General features: G+C 41.5%; 1 non-coding gene across 1 annotated transcript; it reads right to left on the bottom strand.

The window, feature by feature from the left end:
* Window positions 1–11,767: 11,767 nt before the first annotated feature.
* LOC123724970 (U7 small nuclear RNA) lies at window positions 11,768–11,820 on the bottom strand. The gene has a single exon (XR_006757447.1). It is a non-coding gene; the product is annotated as a U7 small nuclear RNA (small nuclear RNA).
* Between the last annotated feature and the right edge of the window lie 7,117 nt (window positions 11,821–18,937).

Below are 18,937 nucleotides of genomic sequence, written 5' to 3'. Positions count from 1 at the left end.
TGCCCAGTGTCACCAGCCTACCAGATGAGCTAAACTACTTCTATGCTCGCTTCGAGGCAAATACCACTGTAACATGCATCAGAGCACCAGCTTACATTAGCATGTGACGTTCAGAACTAGCATACCCCCCGCAAACTTCCGGGGAATTTACTAACAATTTACTAAATTACTCACGATAAACGTTCACAAAAAACATAACAATTATTTTAAGAATTATAGATACAGAACTCCTTTGTGCAATCGAGGTGTCCGATTTTAAAATAGCTTTTCGGGTGAAAGCACATTTTGCAATATTCTCAGTAGATAGCCCAGCCATCACGGCTAGCCATTTAGACACCCACCAAGTTTAGCCCTGACCAAAGTCAGATTTACTATTACAAAAGTTTGATTACCTTTGTTGTCTTCGTCAGAATGCACTCCCAGGACTGCTACTTCAATAACAAATGTTGGTTTGGTCCAAAATAATCCATCGTTATATCCAAATAGCGGCGTTTTGTTCGTGCGTTCCAGACACTATCCGAAATGGTAAATCAGGGTCACGAGCATGGCGCAATTTGTGACAAAAAAATTCTAAATATTCCATTACCGTACTTCGAAGCATGTCAACCGCTGTTTAAAATCCATTTTTATGCCATTTTTCTCGTAAAATAGCGATAATATTCCGACCGGGAATCTCCGTTTAGGTAAACAGATGAAAGAAAACAAAGCATTCGGTTGACGCGGGCACGCGCCTGAGTCTCACAGTACTGTAACCAGCCACTAGACAAACGCGCTACTTTTTTTCAGCCAGAGCCTGCAAAGCCACGATTCAGCTTTTTGCCGCCTTTTGAGAGCCCATGTGAGCCATAGGAAGTGTCACGTAACAGCAGAGATCCTTTGTAATGGATAGAGATAATCAAGAAGGGGAAGAAATTGTCAGACAGGCCACTTACTGCATGGAATCTTCTCAGGTTTTGGCCTGCCATATGAGTTCTGTTATACTCACAGACACCATTCAAACAGTTTTAGAAACTTTAGGGTGTTTTCTATCCAACGCCAATAATTATATGCATATTTTAGTTACTGGGTAGGAGTAGTAACCAGATTAAATCGGGTACGTTTTTTATCCAGCTGTGTCAATACTGCCCCCTAGCCCTAACAGGTTAATAGCTCCTGTAAATTTGACAGTGCAGTTAGATTAACAAGAATTTAAGCTTTCTGCCAATATCAGATATGTATATCTTCTGGGAAATGTTCTTGTTACTTACAACCTCATGCTAATCGCATTAGCCTATGTTAGCTCAACCGTCCCGTGGAAGTTAAGCAGACCACCATAGTCCCTGTGCCCAAGAACACTAAGGTAACCTGCCTAAACGACTACCGAATCGTAGCACTCACGTCTGTAGCCATGAAGTGCTTTGAAAGGCTGGTCATGGCTCACATCAACATCATCCCAGAAACCCTAGACCCACTCCAATTTGCATACCGCCCCAACAGATCCACAGATGATGCAATCTCCATTTCACTCCATACTGCCCTTTCCCACCTGGACAAAATAAACACCTATTTGAGAATGCTATTTATTGACTACAGCTCAGCGTTCAACACCATAGTGCCCTCAAAGCTCGTCAATAAGCTAAGGTCCCTGGGACAAAACACCTCCCTCTGCAACTGGATTCTGGACTTCCTGATGGGCCGCCCCCAGGTGGTAAGGGTAGTTAACACATCCGTCACGCTCATCCTCAACACAGGAGCCCCTCAGGGGTGCGTGCTCAGTCCCCTCCTGTACTCCCTGTTCACTCATGACTGCACGCCAGGCACAACTCAATCACCATCATTAAATTTGCTGATGACAACAGTGGTGGGCCTGATCACCGACAAGGACAAGACAGCCTATAGGGAGGAGGTCAGAGACCTGGCCGTGGTGGTGCCAGGACAACAACCTCTCCCTCAATATGATCAAGACAAAGGAGATGATTGTGGACCACAGGAAAAAAAGACCGAGCATTCTCATCAACGGGGCTGCAGTGGAGCAGGTTGAGAGCTTCAAGTTCCTTGGTGTCCACATCACCAACAAACTAACATGGTCCAAGCACACCAAAACAGTCGTGAAGAGGGCACGACAAAACCTATTCTCCCTCAGGAGACTGAAAAGATTTGGCATGGGTCCAGCTGCACCATCTCAAACATTTTGACTGGTTACGTCACTGCCTTGTATGGCAACTGCTCAGCCTCCGACCGCAAGGCACTACAGAGGATAGTGCGAACAGCCCAGTACATTGCTGGGGCCAAGCTTCCTGCCATCCAGGACCTCTATACCAGGCGGTGTCAGAGGAAGGCCCTAAAAATTGTCAAAGACTCCAGCCACCCTAATCATAGACTGTTCTCTCTTCTATCGCACAGCAAGCGGTACCGGAGTGCCAAGTCTAGGTCCAAGAGGCTTCTAAATAGCTTCTACTCCCAAGCCATAAGACATCTGAACATCTAGTCAAATGGCTACCCAGACTATTTGCAGTGCCCCCCTCTCACCCCCTCTTTACACCTCTGCTACTCACTGTTGTCATCTATGCATAGTCACTTTAATAACCTTACCTACATGTACATACTACCTCAAATAACTGGTGCCCCCGCACATTGATTGGTACATACATTGGCACATTGGTACCCCCCTTTATATAGTCTCGCTATTGTGTTTTCACTGCTGCTCTTTAATTTCTTGTTACTTGAATCTCTTATTTTTATCTGCATTTTTTTTTTAAACTGCATTCTTGGTTAGGGGCTCGTAAGTAAGCATTTCACTGTAAGGTCTACACCTGTTATATTTGGCACATGTGAGGAATACAATTTGATTTGATATGCTTTCCCAACACATCCTCATCCACCAGCCCTTCTAATGTGACTAGCCCTGATGGTCCTCCCTCTTTTCCCCCTGCCCTGCTTCACAGATGCTCCCTGCAGGCGGTCACTGAGTGAGGTGCTAAACGAGCTCCTTAAACTTGACCCCAAAAAACATCTGGGTCAGATGGTTTATATCCTTTCTTCTTTAAGGTTGGAGTCGCTATCCTCGCCAAGCTTATCTCTCACCTTTTTAACCTGTCTCTCCTCTCTGGGGAGGTTGCCATTGCCTGGAAGGCAGCCAAATGGGAGATCAAGCTGATCCTAACTGTTAAAGGACCATTTCTATATTGCCCTGTTTACCAAAAGTGTTGAAAAACGTATAAATAATCATCTGACTGGCTTTCTTGGTGTCTATTGTTTTCTCTCTGGTATGCAATCTGGTTTCTGCTCAGGTTATGGATGTGTCACTGCAACCTTAACGTCGGTAGCCCTGCCCCCTGGTAAACAGTGTATGATCGCTGGATGGTTCGTTTTAAGTCTAATACTGCGAGTAATGGAGTCGCCAATGACTAGGGTTTTCAATTTGTCAGCGCTAATGGTGGGAGGCTTCGGCGTCTCAGACCCGATAATGGGAGGAGTAGAGACCGGAGAAGGCTCAGCCTCTGACTCCGACACGCTGCTTAATGGGGAGAACCGGTTGAAAGTTTCTGTCGGCTGAATGAGCGACACCGGTTGAGCATTCCTACAGCATTTCCCTCCAAAAGCCATGAGAAAGTTGTCCGACTGCGGGGACTATGCGAGGGAATTTATACTACTATCTGTACTTACTGGTGGCACAGACGCTGTTTCATCCTTTCCTACAGAAGTTACCCTTGCCTAACGATTGCGTCTGAAGCTGGGCTTGCAGCACAGCTATCCTCGCCGTAAGGTGATCATTCTCCTGTATATTATGAGTACAGTGACTGCAATTAGAAGGCATCATGTTAACCTCTCTGGGCTAGGTGGCACCAAATCGTCCCACCTACGTAACAACCAGTTGAATCCTGTGGCGCGATTTTCAAATACCTTAGAAATGCTATTACTTCAATTTCTCAAACATATGACTATTTTACAGCTATTTAACAGCTATTTAAAGACAAGACTCTCGTTAATCTAACCACACTGTCCGATTTCAAAAAGGCTTTACAACGAAAGCAAAACATTGGATTATGTCAGCAGAGTACCCAGCCAGAAATAATCAGACACCCATTTTTCAAGCTAGCATATAATGTTACATAAACCCCAACCACAGCTAAATGTAGCACTAACCTTTGATGATCTTCATCAGATGACAACCCTAGGACATTATGTTATACAATACATGCATGTTTTGTTCAATCAAGTTCATATTTATATCAAAAACCAGCTTTTTACATTAGCATGTGACGTTCAGAACTAGCATACCCCCCGCAAACTTCCGGGGAATTTACTAACAATTTACTAAATTACTCACGATAAATGTTCACAAAAAGCATAACAATTATTTTAAGAATTATAGATACAGAACTCCTCTATGCACTCGATATGTCCGATTTTAAAATAGCTTTTTGGTGAAAGCACATTTTGCAATATTCTAAGTACATAGCCCAGCCATCACTGGCTAGCTATTTAGACACCCAGCAAGTTTAGCCTTCACCAAAATCAGATTTACTATTTCAAAAGTTTGATTACCTTTGATGTTCTTCGTCAGAATGCACTCCCAGGACTTCTACTTCAATAACAAATGTTGGTTTGGTCCCAAATAATCCATCGTTATATCCAAACAGCGGCGTTTTGTTCGTGCGTTCAAGAAACTATCCGAAATGGTAAATCAGGGTTCCGAGCATGGCACATTTCGTGACAAAAAAAATCTTAATATTCCATTACCGTACTTCGAAGCATGTCAACCGCTGTTTAAAATCAATTTTTATGCAATTTATCTCTTAAAAAAGCGATAATATTCCGACCGGGAATCTGTGTTTCGGTAAATAGAGGAAAAAAAAGAAAGACGGGGGCGACTAGTGCACGCGCCTAAGCCCACTGTCCGCTGATCGGCCACTTGACAAAGGCGATAATGTGTTTCAGCCTGGGGCTGGAATGACGACATTCAGCTTTTTCCCGGGCTCTGAGAGCCTATAGGAGCCGTGGGAAGTGTCACGTTACCGCAGAGATCCTTTGTTTTGGAAAGAGATGTCAAAGAAAGCCAATAAATGGTCAGACAGGCCACTTCCTGTAAAGGAATCTCTCAGGTTTTTGCCTGCCATATGAGTTCTGTTATACTCACAGAAACCATTAAAACAGTTTTAGAAACTTTAGGGTGTTTTCTATCCATATCTAATAAGTATATGCATATTCTAGTTACTGGGTAGGAGTAGTAACCAGATTAAATCGCGTACGTTTTTTATCCGGCCGTGTAAATACTGCCCCCACGCCCTAACAGGTTAATGTTACCACTTAGCTTTGGCTGTTGGAGGTCCTGATGAACCATGTCTTGATAAAGCGTCCGGAGTGAAAAAGTTGAATGAAAAAAAGTTGAGTGTGGGAAAAACTAAAAAATATAAATGTAATTTAAAAAGTAAAAAACGTAAAGTTGTCAGGTAGCAAAGTAAGGTTGGCAACGAAATGCACAGCAGCACATAAACAAGTCTGCAAGTTGTGTTAAACACTCCACAACAAAGCTTTTCTTATTGTTCAACAATCCAGATAACTGGATGGTCGTGCCTGATTGCTTTTCCAAGGCCGCCCACTTCATTCCTCTCCCCAAGCTACCCTCTGCCAAGGAAACAGCCCTGCTCATGGTGCAGCACATCTTCCGGATCCATGGATCGCCCGTGGACATGGCTGGACATCCTGGACCTAAGCCTCTTTGCGGATTTCCAACACCGACACCCTGGTCTACCAGGTATGCGCCAAGGCAGGACGCCAGGTGGCGCCCCTGGGGGGAAGGGGGGGGGGTACTGTCACACCCTGATCTGTTTCACCTGTCTTTGTGATTGTATCCACCCCCATCTTCCCCTTTATTCCCTATGTATTTATACCTGTGTTCTCTGTTTGTCTGTTGCCAGTTCGTTTTGTTTGTCAAACCTACCAGCATTTGTTTCCCTGCTCCTGCATGTTTTCCTGCTCCTGTTTTCTAGTCCTTCCCAGTTTTGACCATTCTGCCTGCCCTGACCCTGAGACTGCCTGCTGTTTTATACCTTCTCTGGATTATTGACCCCTGCCTGCCTTGACCTGTCATTTGACTGCCTTTCAGGAATAAACTTTTTTGTTTCTTCAACTCTGTCTGCATCTGGGTCATACCTCAAACGTGATAACCTCTAAGGGCTTAGAGCTTGAGGTAGTCACATCAAACAAGTAATATGGCTAGACATTACACTGTCCTTCTCTCAGCACATATCTAAGCTGCAGGCTAAGGTTCAATCTAGACTTGGTTTCCTCTTTTGTAATCGCTCCTCTTTCACCCCAGCTGCCAAACTAACTCTGATTCAGATGAAAATCCTACTCATGCTACATTAAGGTTTTATAGATCGGCAGGTAAGGGTGCTCTTGAGCGGCTAGATGTTCTTTATTATTCGGCCATCAGATTTGCCACCAATGCTCCTTATAGGACACATCACTGCACTCTGTGCTCTGTACTGTAAACTGGCCATCTCTGTATACCCCGCACAAGACCCACTGGTTGATGCTTATTTATAAAACCCTCTTAGGCTGCACTCCCCCCTATCCCTAAACCTCATCCTCCACATACAACACCCGTTCTGCCAGTCATATTCTGTTAAAGGTTCCCAAAGCACACACATCACTGTGTCACTCCTCTTTTCAGTTCGCTGCAGCTAGAACAATGGAACGAGCTGAAAAACCCCCCAAACTGGACAGTTTTATCTCCATCTTCACATTCAAACTCAATCATGGACACTCTTACTTGTAGCTGCTTTAAGTGATGTGTCGTTGTCTATCCCTTTCTCCCCTTTGTGCTGTTGCCTGTGCCTAATAATGTAAATACCATGTTTGTGCTGCTCTCATGTTGTGTTTCTACTGTGTTGCTGCCATGCTGTGTTGTTGTCTTAGCTCTCTTTTTGTAGTGTTGTGGTGTCTCTCTTGTCATGATGTGCATTTTGTTCTACATTTTTAATCACAGACCAGTCCCTGCAGGAGGCCTTTTGCCTCTTGGTAGGTCATCATTGTGAATTATAATTTGTTCTTAATTGACTTGCCTAGTTAAATACAATTAAAAAAATTCAAGTACTGTTACACAAAATCAAGATTAACCTTTACCATCATAGTATACATTGAACGTCTATAACCGAACTGGCTAAATCTCTGTTGTTGGCTGACGGTAGCTATAGCTAGCCACATGCTAACCTGAGTGCTAACGTTACTAGCAGCAGTAACAGTATATCCAGGTATAATGGCTAAAATAAACATTGGCTACCATGATATCCTGCAAATTATATCGACCAATAAAGAGCAATCAGGCCAGCAAAAATAAGACATACACTATATATACAAAAGTATGTGGACATCCCTTCAAATTACTGGATTCAGCTATTTCAGCCACACCCATTGCTGACGGGTGTATAAAATCGAGCAAATGGCCATGCAATCTCCATAGACAAATATTGGCAGTAGAATGGCCTTACTGAAGAGCTCAGTGACCTTCAATGTGGCACCGTCATAGGATGCCACCTTTCCAACAAGTCAGTTTTCACATTTCTGACCTGCTAGAGCTTCCCCGGTCAACTGTAAATGCTGAAATTGTGAAGTGGAAATGTCTAGGAGCAACAACGGCTCAGCTGTGAAGTGGTAGGCCGCACCAGCTCACAGAACGGGACCGCCGAGTGCTGAAATACATAGCATTTAAAATCTTTTGTCCTCGGTTGCAACACTCACTACCGAGTTCCAAACTGCCTCTGGAAGCAATGTCAGCACAAAAACTGTTTGTCGGCAGCTTCATGAAATGGGTTTCCATGGCCGAGCAGCCGCACTCAAGACTAAAATCACCATGCGTAATGCTAAGCGTCGGCTGGAGTGGTGTAAAGCTCGCCGCCATTGGACTCTGGAGCAGTGGAAATGCGTTCATGGAGTGATGAATTACACTTCACCATCTGGCAGTCTGATGGATGAATCTTGGTTAGGCGGATGCCAGGAGAACGGTACCTGCCCGAATACGTAGCGCCAACTGTAAAGTTTGGTGAGGAATAATGGTCTGGGGCTGGTTTTCATGTTTCAGGCTAGGCCCCTTAGTTCCAGTGAAGTGAAATCTTAACGCTACAGGATACAATGACATTCTAGTCGATTCTGTGCTTTCAACTTTGTGGCAAGAGTTTTGTGAAGGCCCTTTTCATTTTCAGCATGACAATGCAACCGTGCATAAAGCAACATCCATACAGAAATGCTTTGTATAGATCGGTGTGGAAGAACTTGACTAGGCTGCACAGAGCCTTGACCTCAACCCCATCGAACACCTTTGGGATGAATTGGAATGCCGACTGGGAGCCAGGCATTCCAATTCAACATCAGTGTCCGACCTCACTAACCCTCTTGTGGTAAGTCCCCGCAGCAATGTTCCAACATCTAGCGGAAAGCCTACCCAGAAGAGTAGAGGCTGTTATAGCAGCAAAGTGGGGACCAACTCCACATTAACGCCCATGACTTTGAAATGAGATGTTCGACAAGTAAGTGTCCACATACGTTTGGTCATGTACCTTGAAATAAATAATGGCATTAATCCGATTGGTATTTGACCATTCATTTCTGCAAAACGTGCAGTGTTGATGGAGTTTTTGTAGCTTGCTTGCTCGCTTATTCCATCCCTTCACACCATGCTAGAATCAAGTGGGCCAGTTAGTTGTGCATGGCCTGGTGCACTTAGATAGTCAGCTGTCTTTGTTTTTATCATCTACTAGCAACATAACATGACAAAACTCTTTGGACCCTTTAGTACCTACTTCCCCGAGTCGCCACATGCGGGCTGTTCCTTTCTTGACGTCAAATCCGCAATGTATTGTTGGTATATGACTTTTTGATAAAAGTAATTCAATTAGCAAAAGTGTATAAATATTTTACTTTTAATAAACTTTAGCATAAAGACCATTTAGATTGCAAATAATCAATCTATGTTGTTAGATTTGTGGAATATACAGTATATCGTGCATCCTTTCCTTTAAATCTTTCTGTCAATGTGGTGTTGGGCTCAAATCCAGGATACTATTGCAAAGTAACTTTGTGCAAAGGTTGTGTGGTGCCTAAATGCAGTTTTAGGATAGGGGATACACATCCAAGATGGGAGATTTTTAATCTGTAATAGAATACAACAGTTTTTCCTGATTATATTTCAGTTTGGTCATTGTTTTAAATGTAATGTACAATAGTAATGTAAAGGTTTTTTAAATGGAGAAGGGAGTTTGAATGGGTGTTGTCTGTGAAAGTATAGTTTCCCTTGTGGAGGTCAAGGGCTGTCTGGCCATGGAAGTATAACATTTGACCAGAAATGTGACCCATAACGTCTTGTTTTGATTCTTTTCTTTACGAAGATATTTCGTTATAGCACTCATTCACACACGTCTTATTAAACCTCAGGAATAACGATTTGTCATCTCTGTCTGCCCACTGGCACGATCTCCTCTCCTTCATGGTGAGTTTTGCAGAACGAGTAGCCTGCAGTGTTTAACACATCATTTCCTTCCTCATTGTGAGTGGGGAGGGTATGAAAAGGGGGATGCGGATGGTGTGGTGAATGTCCTTGGTTTTTATTACCCCCTCTGGTACTTAGAGCATGGCTGGTCAGACGGGTGCCAAGGGTGCAGCAGAAAATAAACTCTTTCACAGTAACACTCGACTAGCTGGCTCTGGCATACTGCATTTAACCCATTGACATCCGATTGGCCTACTTGTAAATCTCTGGTACTTGTAAGTCTCCTGTAGTCTAATGTAAAGTAATGAACCACATCAGAAAGAGGAGACTCAGAGAAACAGACCTTATGGGCAAATTGCAACAATCGAAAGCCACTAGATTAATTCTAGTGAGAATAGTGAGATAGTGAGACAGACAGGGCTTCAAACATAATCATTTGCCTACCTCAAACAACTTAACTAAATAAAGTACTTCTGAGGACAGACGAGAAGCAAGTACAGGGAGTGAACATTTTAATAAATAACCGACATGAAACAAACAAGGACAGCGTCTGGACAGGGGAAACATAACGACAATAATGCTGACACGGCGATCAAACTGAGGAACAGACAGATATAGGAGGGGCAATCAACAAAGTAATGGAGTCCAGATGTGTCCAAAGTAGTGCTGATGCGCATAGCGATGGTGACAGGTGTGCGTAATGATGAGCAGCCTGGCGCTCTCGAGTGCCAGGGAGGGAGAGCAGGAGCAGGCATGATAGTACTCATCAATTTGATTCAATTAATTTTGTAAATTAGAGTGATGAAGCTACATTTAGATGGTAAATAGGCTCTGAGATAAACACTAATATGGCATGAACTAGTACGGGAGACCGGGGGCAATTGTAACAGGGACCTTGAATTTCTCCAAACAGAAACAAGCTAGAGTGATGAAACTCTCTCAGCACATGCCCATTTAGGTTCTCTCCCTCACTATTTGCAGGTGAAAGTAGTTTTTATGACTGCAGCATTTTTCTTATACTGTCCTGAGCATTAATGTCCAAGAATTCAAACTATCATAATTTTCATCACTATATGTTGGCTAAACATTGACATATTTGACATGTCACTATTGTTGTCCCTTGCTAGGCACATGAGATTTTGTCATTGCTACTGGGTTGGTGTTAAATGCAGTGTTAAAATGAACCCGAGCCAAGCAGCCAATGATGAAAAAAAAGTTATTAACTTTAGGATTGTACGAATTACACATTAAAGTACTATAGATACTATAGTACTATAGATTGCCAAAGAGGTGGTAAACACATATTACATTTTTTACATTTATTTAACTAGGCAAGTCAGTTAAGAACAAATTCTTATTTTCATTGACAGCCTACAGCGGCCAAACCTGGGCCTATTGTGCGCCGCCCTATGGGACTCCCAATCACAGCCGGATGTCACAACTTCCGCCGAAGTCAGTCCCTCTCCTTGTTCGGGCAGTGTTTGGCAGTCGATGTCACTGACCTTCTAGCCATCACTGATCCATTTTTCACTGGTTTTGTCTTGTCTTCCATCACACCTGGTTCCAATCCCATCAATTACATGTTGTGTATTTAACCCTCTGTTTCCCCTCATGTCCTTGTCGGTGATTGTTTGTTGTATGTATTGGTGCGCGATGGGTTTGGTACCCACATTCTTTATATGTTGGTTTTCGGAGTTTGTGAGCACTTATTAAACAACTCCGTTTATACCAAGTTCGTTCTCCTGCACCTGACTTCCTTGCCACCAGCACGCACGCACACATTACACCAGATGTGATACAGCCTGGATTTGAACCAGGGTGTCTGTAGTGACACCTCTAGCACTGACATGCAGTGCCTTAGACTGCTGGGCCACTCGGGAGCCCAATATCAGTTGGGCACCATCAAACTATTCAAATGTTTTGAGAGGAACCGAATGGCCATGCGCAAATAAGGGTGTTACTGTAAATATTGGTTACACTCACATGTCAAAATACTATAGTATATTATGGTATAAATACTATAGTATTCACTGTAGTGTTTTTGCGGACTTTACTGTAGTATTTACTGTAGTAAAATAACTGTTGTGTATATACTATAGTAATTAATGTCGTGTTTTTGCGGACTGTAGTATTCTGTTGTATTTACTATAGGGTTTTTGCGGACTATAGTATTTTGTAGTATTTACTATATGGTTTTTGTGGACTGTAATATACTGTTCTATTTACTGTAGTGTTTTTGCAGACATTACTGTAGTATTTACAATAGTATTTTTGTTATATTATCTTTGACATAGAAGTGGAGGCTTTCTCCTTGAGGAAACCTACTGGAGAAATACTAAAAGAGCACATTTTCCATAACCTGTACGTAGGTAGGACTGGGGTCTGAACGGATAGTTCAGAGCTTCTGCTCTTTTCTATAACCTGTAGGGAACACATTATATGGCATGTAGTGTGGCACAAATTAGGATATGGGGGAGGGTAATGTGCAGGGTATATGCAAATGAAATACTTTAGTATTTACAATAGATAAAAAAGTGTAGTGTTTTTGTGGATTAGTGTGGACTGTAGTATTTTTGCGGACATTACTGTAGTATTTACTACAATGTTTTTTGTGTGGATAATACTGTAGTATTTACAGTATACTCTACAGCAGTGATTCCCAAACTTTTTATAGTCCCGTACCCCCTCTAGCACCAGTGTCAGCGCACTCTCAAATGTTGTTTTTTGCCATCATTGTAAGCCTGCCACACACACACACACACACTATACGATACATTTATTAAACATAAGAATGAGTGTGCGTTTTTGTCACAACCCGGCTCGTGGGAAGTGACAAAGAGCTCTTATAGGACCAGGGCACAAATAATAATATAATAATAATAAATCATTTTGCTTTTTATTTAGCCATCTTACATATAAAACCTTACTTGTTCATCAAAAATTGTGAATAACTCACCACAGGTTAATGAGAAGGGTGTGCTTGAAAGAATGCACATAACTCTGCAATGTTGGGTTGTATTGGAGAGAGTCTCAGTCTTAAATCATTTTCCACACACAGTTTGTGCCTGTATTTAGTTTTCATGCTAGTGAGGGCCGAGAATCCACTCTCACTTAGGTACGTGGTTGCAAAGGGCATCAGTGTCTTAACAGCGTGATTTGCCAAGGCAAGAAACTCTGAGCGCAGCCCTATCCAGAAATCTGGCAGTGGCTTCTGATTAAATTTCATTTTCACAGAACCGCTTGTTGAAACTTCGATGAGGCTCTCTTTTTCAGATATTGGAAGGGATAATTGAAAGGGATAACGAATACAGTTGTTTGTGTCGTCCGTTTCGGGAAAGTACCTGCGTAATTGTGCACCCAGCTCACTCAGGTGCTTCACTATATCACATTTGACATTGTCCGTAAGCTTGTTCATTTGCACACAAAAAAAATCATACAATGATGGAAAGACCTGTGTATTATCCTTGTCAATGCAGACAGAAAAGAGCTCCAACTTCTCAATCATAGCCTCAATTTTGTCCCGCACATTGGATATAGTTGCGGAGAGTCCCTGTAATCCTCGATTCAGATTATTCAGGTGAGAAAAAACATCACCCAGATAGGCCAGTCGTGTGAGAAACTCGTCATCATGCAAGCGGTCAGACAAGTGAAAATTATGGTCAGTAAAGAAAACTTTAAGCTCGTCTCTCAATTTAAAAAAGCATACTTTGCCCCTTGATAACCAGCGCACTTCTGTATGTTGTAAAAGCGTTACATGGTTGCTGCCCATATCATTGCATAATGCAGAAAATACACGAGAGTTCAGGGGCCTTGCTTTAACCTGTTGGGTCTAGGGGGCAGCATTTGCACGTCTGGATAAAAAAAATGTACCCGATTTAATCTGGTTACTAATCCTACCCAGTAACTAGAATATGCATATACTTATTATATATGGATAGAAAACACTCTAAAGTTTCCAAAACTGTTTGAATGGTGTCTGTGAGTATAACAGAACTCATTTGGCAGGCAAAACCCTGAGACATTTTCTGACAGGAAGTGGATACCTGATGTGTTGTATTGACTTTAAACCTATCCCATTGAAAAACACAGGGGTTTAGGAATATTTTGGCACTTCCTATTGCTTCCACTAGATGTCACCAGCCTTTACAAAGTGTTTTGAGTCTTCTGGAGGGAGATCTGACCGAACAAGAGCCATGGAACGATGATGGCCCATTAGACACCTTGCGCCGCGAGTTCATCTTGGGTACCCTCGTTCCAATACGTTATAAAAGAGTATGCATTCGTCCACCTTGAATATTATTCATGTTCTGGTTAAAAAGGCCCTAATGATTTATGCTATACAACGTTTGACATGTTTGAACGAACGGAAATATATTTTTTCCCCTCGTTCATGACGAGAAGTCCGGCTGGCTTACATCATGTGCTAACGAGACGGAGATTTTTGGACATAAATGATGAGCTTTTTTGAACAAAACTACATTCGTTATGGACCTGTGATACCTGGAAGTGACATCTGATGAAGAGAATCAAAGGTAATGGATTATTTACATAGTATTTTCGATTTTAGATCTCCCCAACATGACGTCTAGTCTGTATCGCAACGCCGTATTTTTCTGGGCGCAGTGCTCAGATTATTGCAAAGTGTGATTTCCCAGTAAGGTTATTTTTAAATCTGGCAAGTTGATTGCGTTCAAGAGATGTAAATCTATAATTCTTTAAATGACAATATAATATTTTACCAATGTTTTCTAATTTTTATTATTTAATTTGTGACGCTGACTTGACTGCCGGTTATTGGAGGGAAACGATTTCCTCAACATCAATGCCATAGTAAAACGCTGTTTTTGGATATAAATATGAACTTGATAGAACTAAAAATGCATGCATTGTCTAACATAATGTCCTAGGAGTGTCATCTGATGGAGATTGTAAAAGGTTAGTGCATCATTTTAGCTGGTTTTATGGTTTTGGTGACCCGGTCTTTGACTTGACAAAACATTACACACAACTCTTGTAAATGTACTGTCCTAACATACTCTAAATTTATGCTTTCGCCGTAAAACCTTTTTGAAATCGTAAAACGTGGTTAGATTAAGGAGATGTTTATCTTTCAAATGGTGTAACATAGTTGTATTTTTGAAAAATTTGAATTTTGACATTTATTTGGATTCAAATTTGCCGCTCTTGAAATGCACCTGCTGTTGATGGAGTGCACCACGGGTGGCACGCTAGCGTCCCACCTAGCCCCAAGAGGTTAACAAAGTTAACCATTTTCACTGTAGTGTCCAAAACATCTTTCAAGCTGTCAGGCATTCCCTTGGCAGCAAGAGCCTCTCAGTGGATGCTGCAGTTTTTGTGGGCGTACATATAAATAATAATATTTATTTCAAAAGCATTACTTATGTCTATGATAATTCATAAACAATAGTGTTTTTTTAAGTTAAGTGAATGTATTTGGTTTATTTTTTAGGAGTTACATTTGACCCCAGCTACTGTTACTGAGACAGATGTACTGTACGTTCCTTATATTAAAAAAAGGGACTGGCCTAGTTCAAGTGGTCTCAATTGCCCCTGGTCTCCCCAACATCTGATTTACCTTGTACCAAGTAACTCTGAGTCTGTTTACTGTACTGTACAGTCTTAGCAAAAAAGGGTTCCAAAAGGGTTCTTTGGGGGGGATAGGGTTTTTGCAAGAACCGTTTTTGGAAGGCAAAGGGTTCTACCTAGAACCTTTAACATCCTAAGAACCATTTTTGGAGGAAAGGGTTCTTTGATAATTCTTTGTAAGGCAAGAAGGGTTCTACATAGAACCATATATCATATTGCCCAGCATGCGCTAATGAAGGGTGATTTTCAGAATAGTTTGTTTTAATATCTGTGTTTTTGTGTCACGACTTCCACCGAAGTCGGCTCCTCTCCTTGTTCGAGCGGTGTTCGGTGATCGACGTCACCGGCTTTCTAGCCATCGCCCCTCCATTTTTCATATTTCTATTTGTTTTGTCTTCCCTGTAGCTCAGTTGGTAGAGCATGGTGTTTACAACGCCAGGGTTGTGGGTTCGTTTCCCACGGGGGGCCAGCACAGAAAAAAAATAAAAAATCTATGAAATTGTATGAAATGTATGCATTCACTACTGTAAGTCGCTCTGGATAAGAGCGTCTGCTAAATGACTAAAATGTAAAATGATTAATCACCAGTTGATATTTCAATAAACCATCAATACGCGCTAAAATCTCCCACACAGCTCATCTCAATTGTAACCAACACTGGCCAGTGATTTATCAATCCCTAAAGCTAGGCATACAGTACCAGTCAAAAGTTTGGACACGCCTACTCATTCAAGGATTTTTCTTTATTTTTACAATTTTCAACATTGTAGAATAATAGTGAAGACATCAAAACTATGAAATAACACACATGGAATCATGTAGTAACTATAAGGGCACAAGGTGAGACCCATATGCAGACAAGGGAGGCAGATGGTTTGAGTCTTTGATATTTATTAATAATCCAAAGGGGTAAGCAAGAGAATGGTCTTGGACAGGCAAAAGGTCAAAACCAGTTCAGAGTCCAGGGGGTACAGTGTGGTAGGCAGGCTCGAGGTCAGGGCAGGCAGAATGGTCAGGCAGGTGTGTACAGAGTCCAGAAAACAGGCAAGGGTATTCGCATTTGACTCCATTGTTGTTTTCCTTACAAATAATAACTTTGGGCATGTGTGCATTCCTATGAAAGTAAGTGCCTTATTATCTGTATATCGTGTTGTCGTTTCTACTGTAGCATGAAGTATGTATGTATGGAGCATAATGTATTTACAGTTTTCAAGTTCTGGTGACAAATAATGCATTCCGATTATTGCATAGATTGTAATGGACACCTTTGATGTGTGTAAAATACTTTTTTGAAGGTTGTACTAATTATAATATGCTAATGCTAAGCTATTTGCCAGCTATGTGAGGGGCCATGTTTGTTGACATTATACAATGAATTCTGGGTGTCACGTAAACGTCTGTCAGACCAAATATGTTATAATGAGGTGAAGGAATGGTTACCTCATCTTTCGGGTAAACTTCGGGAAGTGAATGAAGGGAGGTTAATTGATTGTAGAAGACACATCCCCTTCAACATGCATACTGCAAACAGACCAAACTCATCTTGTCTCCACTTATCTTTGGTTGACGCGAAAAACAAACATGGCGGTGTGCACAAACTACCCATCATCAGATTACTTTCGATTTCTAGAAAGTCTTTTACTGAATTATTTTGAGATCACCCATGATGTGATGAATTATAAATAGTAATTGCTATTAGCTCATTCATATTGAGGTTTATATCAGCTGAGAGTTATCTAAATATGGCCACTTGTGTTACGTCAATATTAACTCAGTTAGCGCAAGGACTAATGTAGCTTACATTTTAAGGTTTGGATGATTGTGTACACTATTCCTATTTCTGGGAATGTCTGAACAGTGCATCCAAAAATAAATGTGTCATTCAGGACATAGTCCTTACAAATTATGTTTCTGCTAAATGTTTCTGTGGAAAAACAGTGTGGCCAGCTCAAATGCTAACTGTTGCGTCAATCGAAACTGGACATTCTAAATAAGCGTTCTAATCAAACTTTGAGCGTACACTGTTGAGTCCACCATAGAATGATCACACCTGTTGGTACGTGTGAAAAGCTTTATGACTTCACCATGCCTTCAGAAAGGGAGTATACACAATACCCCATAATGTCAATAAGTATTTAAGCTCTTTGTTGTGCCAAGCCTTAATAACCTAAATAACAGGAATAAACATGTGCTTAACAAGTCACATAATACAGTGGCTTGTGAAAGTATTCACCTCCCTTGGAATTTTTCCTATTGGAATTAACATAGATTTTTTTGGAGGTTTGTATCATTTGATTTATACAACATGCCTACCACTTTGATGATGCTAAATATGTTTTATTGTGAAACAAACACAAAATAAGGCAGCAAAAATGTTGTTAGAGACACTTTTGGCAGGAATTACAGCTGCAAGTCTCTTGGGGGTATGTCTCTATAAGCTTGGCACATCTAGGCACTGGGATTTTTGCCCATTCTTCAAGGCAAAACTGTCCCAGCTCCTTCAAGTTGGATGGATTCTGTTGGTGTACATCAATCTTTAAGTCATACCACAGATTCTCAATTGGATTGAGGTCTGGGCTTTGACTAGGCCATTCCAAGACATTTAAATGTTTCCCCTTAACTTCTTTGGAATAGGGGGCAGTATTTTCACGCAGGATAAAAAACGTACCCGATTTAATCTGGTTACTACTTCTGCCCAGAAACTTGAATATGCATATAATTAGTAGATTTGGATAGAATCTGGCTCAAGAAGAAGGACATTAAGATCCTGGAGTGGCCTAACCAGTCTGCAGACCTTAATCCCATAGAAAATCTGTGGAGGGAGCTGAAGGTTCGAGTTGCCAAACGTCAGCCTCTAAACCTTAATGATTTGGAGAAGATCTGCAAAGAGGAGTGGGACGAAATCCCTCCTGAGATGTGTGCAAACCTGGTGGCCAACTACAAGAAACGTCTGACCTCTGTGATTGCCAACAAGGGTTGGAAGTAGATGAGTGAGAAAATGACATGAGCTCAGTGGCGCACACTCACGTGAGAGTTAGCTGTGTTCCTTTTCTTTTTTGAAGACATTGGAATTGTCCGGTTGGAATATAACTGAAGATTTATGATAATAACATCCTAAAGATTGATGCTATACATCATTTGACATGTTTCTACGAACATAAATATAACTTTTTTAGACTTTTCGTCGTGACATTTTGCACGCGCTTCCTGCATTTGGAGTAGTGGACTAAACGCGTGAACAAAAAGGAGGTATTTGGACATAAATGATGGACTTTATCGAACAAAACAAACATTTATTGTGGAACGGGTTCCTGGGAGTGCATTCTGATGAAGATCATCAAAGGTAAGTGAATATTTATAATGTAATTTTTGTCATTTCTGTTGACTCCAAAAGGGCTGGTATCTGTATAGCTTGTTTTGATATCTGAGCGCTGTACTCAGATTATTGCAAATTTTGCTTTCGCCGTAAAGCTTTTTTTTAAATCTGACACAGCGGTTGCATTAAGGAGAAGTGTATCTATAATTCTTTGAATAACTGTTGAATATTTTTGCACCACAGACTGTCCAGGAGTTGGCGGATGCTTTAGTCCAGGTCTGGGAGAAGATCCCTCAGGAGGCTATCCACCACCTCATCAGGAGCATGCCCAGGCATTGTAGGGAGGTCATACAGGCACGTGGAGGCCACACAAACTACTGAGCCTCATTTTGACTTGTTTTAAGGACATTACATCAAAGTTGGATCAGCCTGTAGTGTGGTTTTCCACTTTAATTTTGAATGTGACTCCAAATCCAGACCTCCATGGGTGGATAAATTGGATTTCCATTGATTATTTTTGTGTGATTTTGTTGTCAGCACATTCA

This window comes from Salmo salar, chromosome ssa10 (assembly GCF_905237065.1).
Source record: "Salmo salar chromosome ssa10, Ssal_v3.1, whole genome shotgun sequence".
NCBI classification, from domain to species: domain Eukaryota; kingdom Metazoa; phylum Chordata; class Actinopteri; order Salmoniformes; family Salmonidae; genus Salmo; species Salmo salar.
Note: the sequence above shows the minus strand (reverse complement) of the source record. Positions and strands in the feature narration are given on the sequence as shown.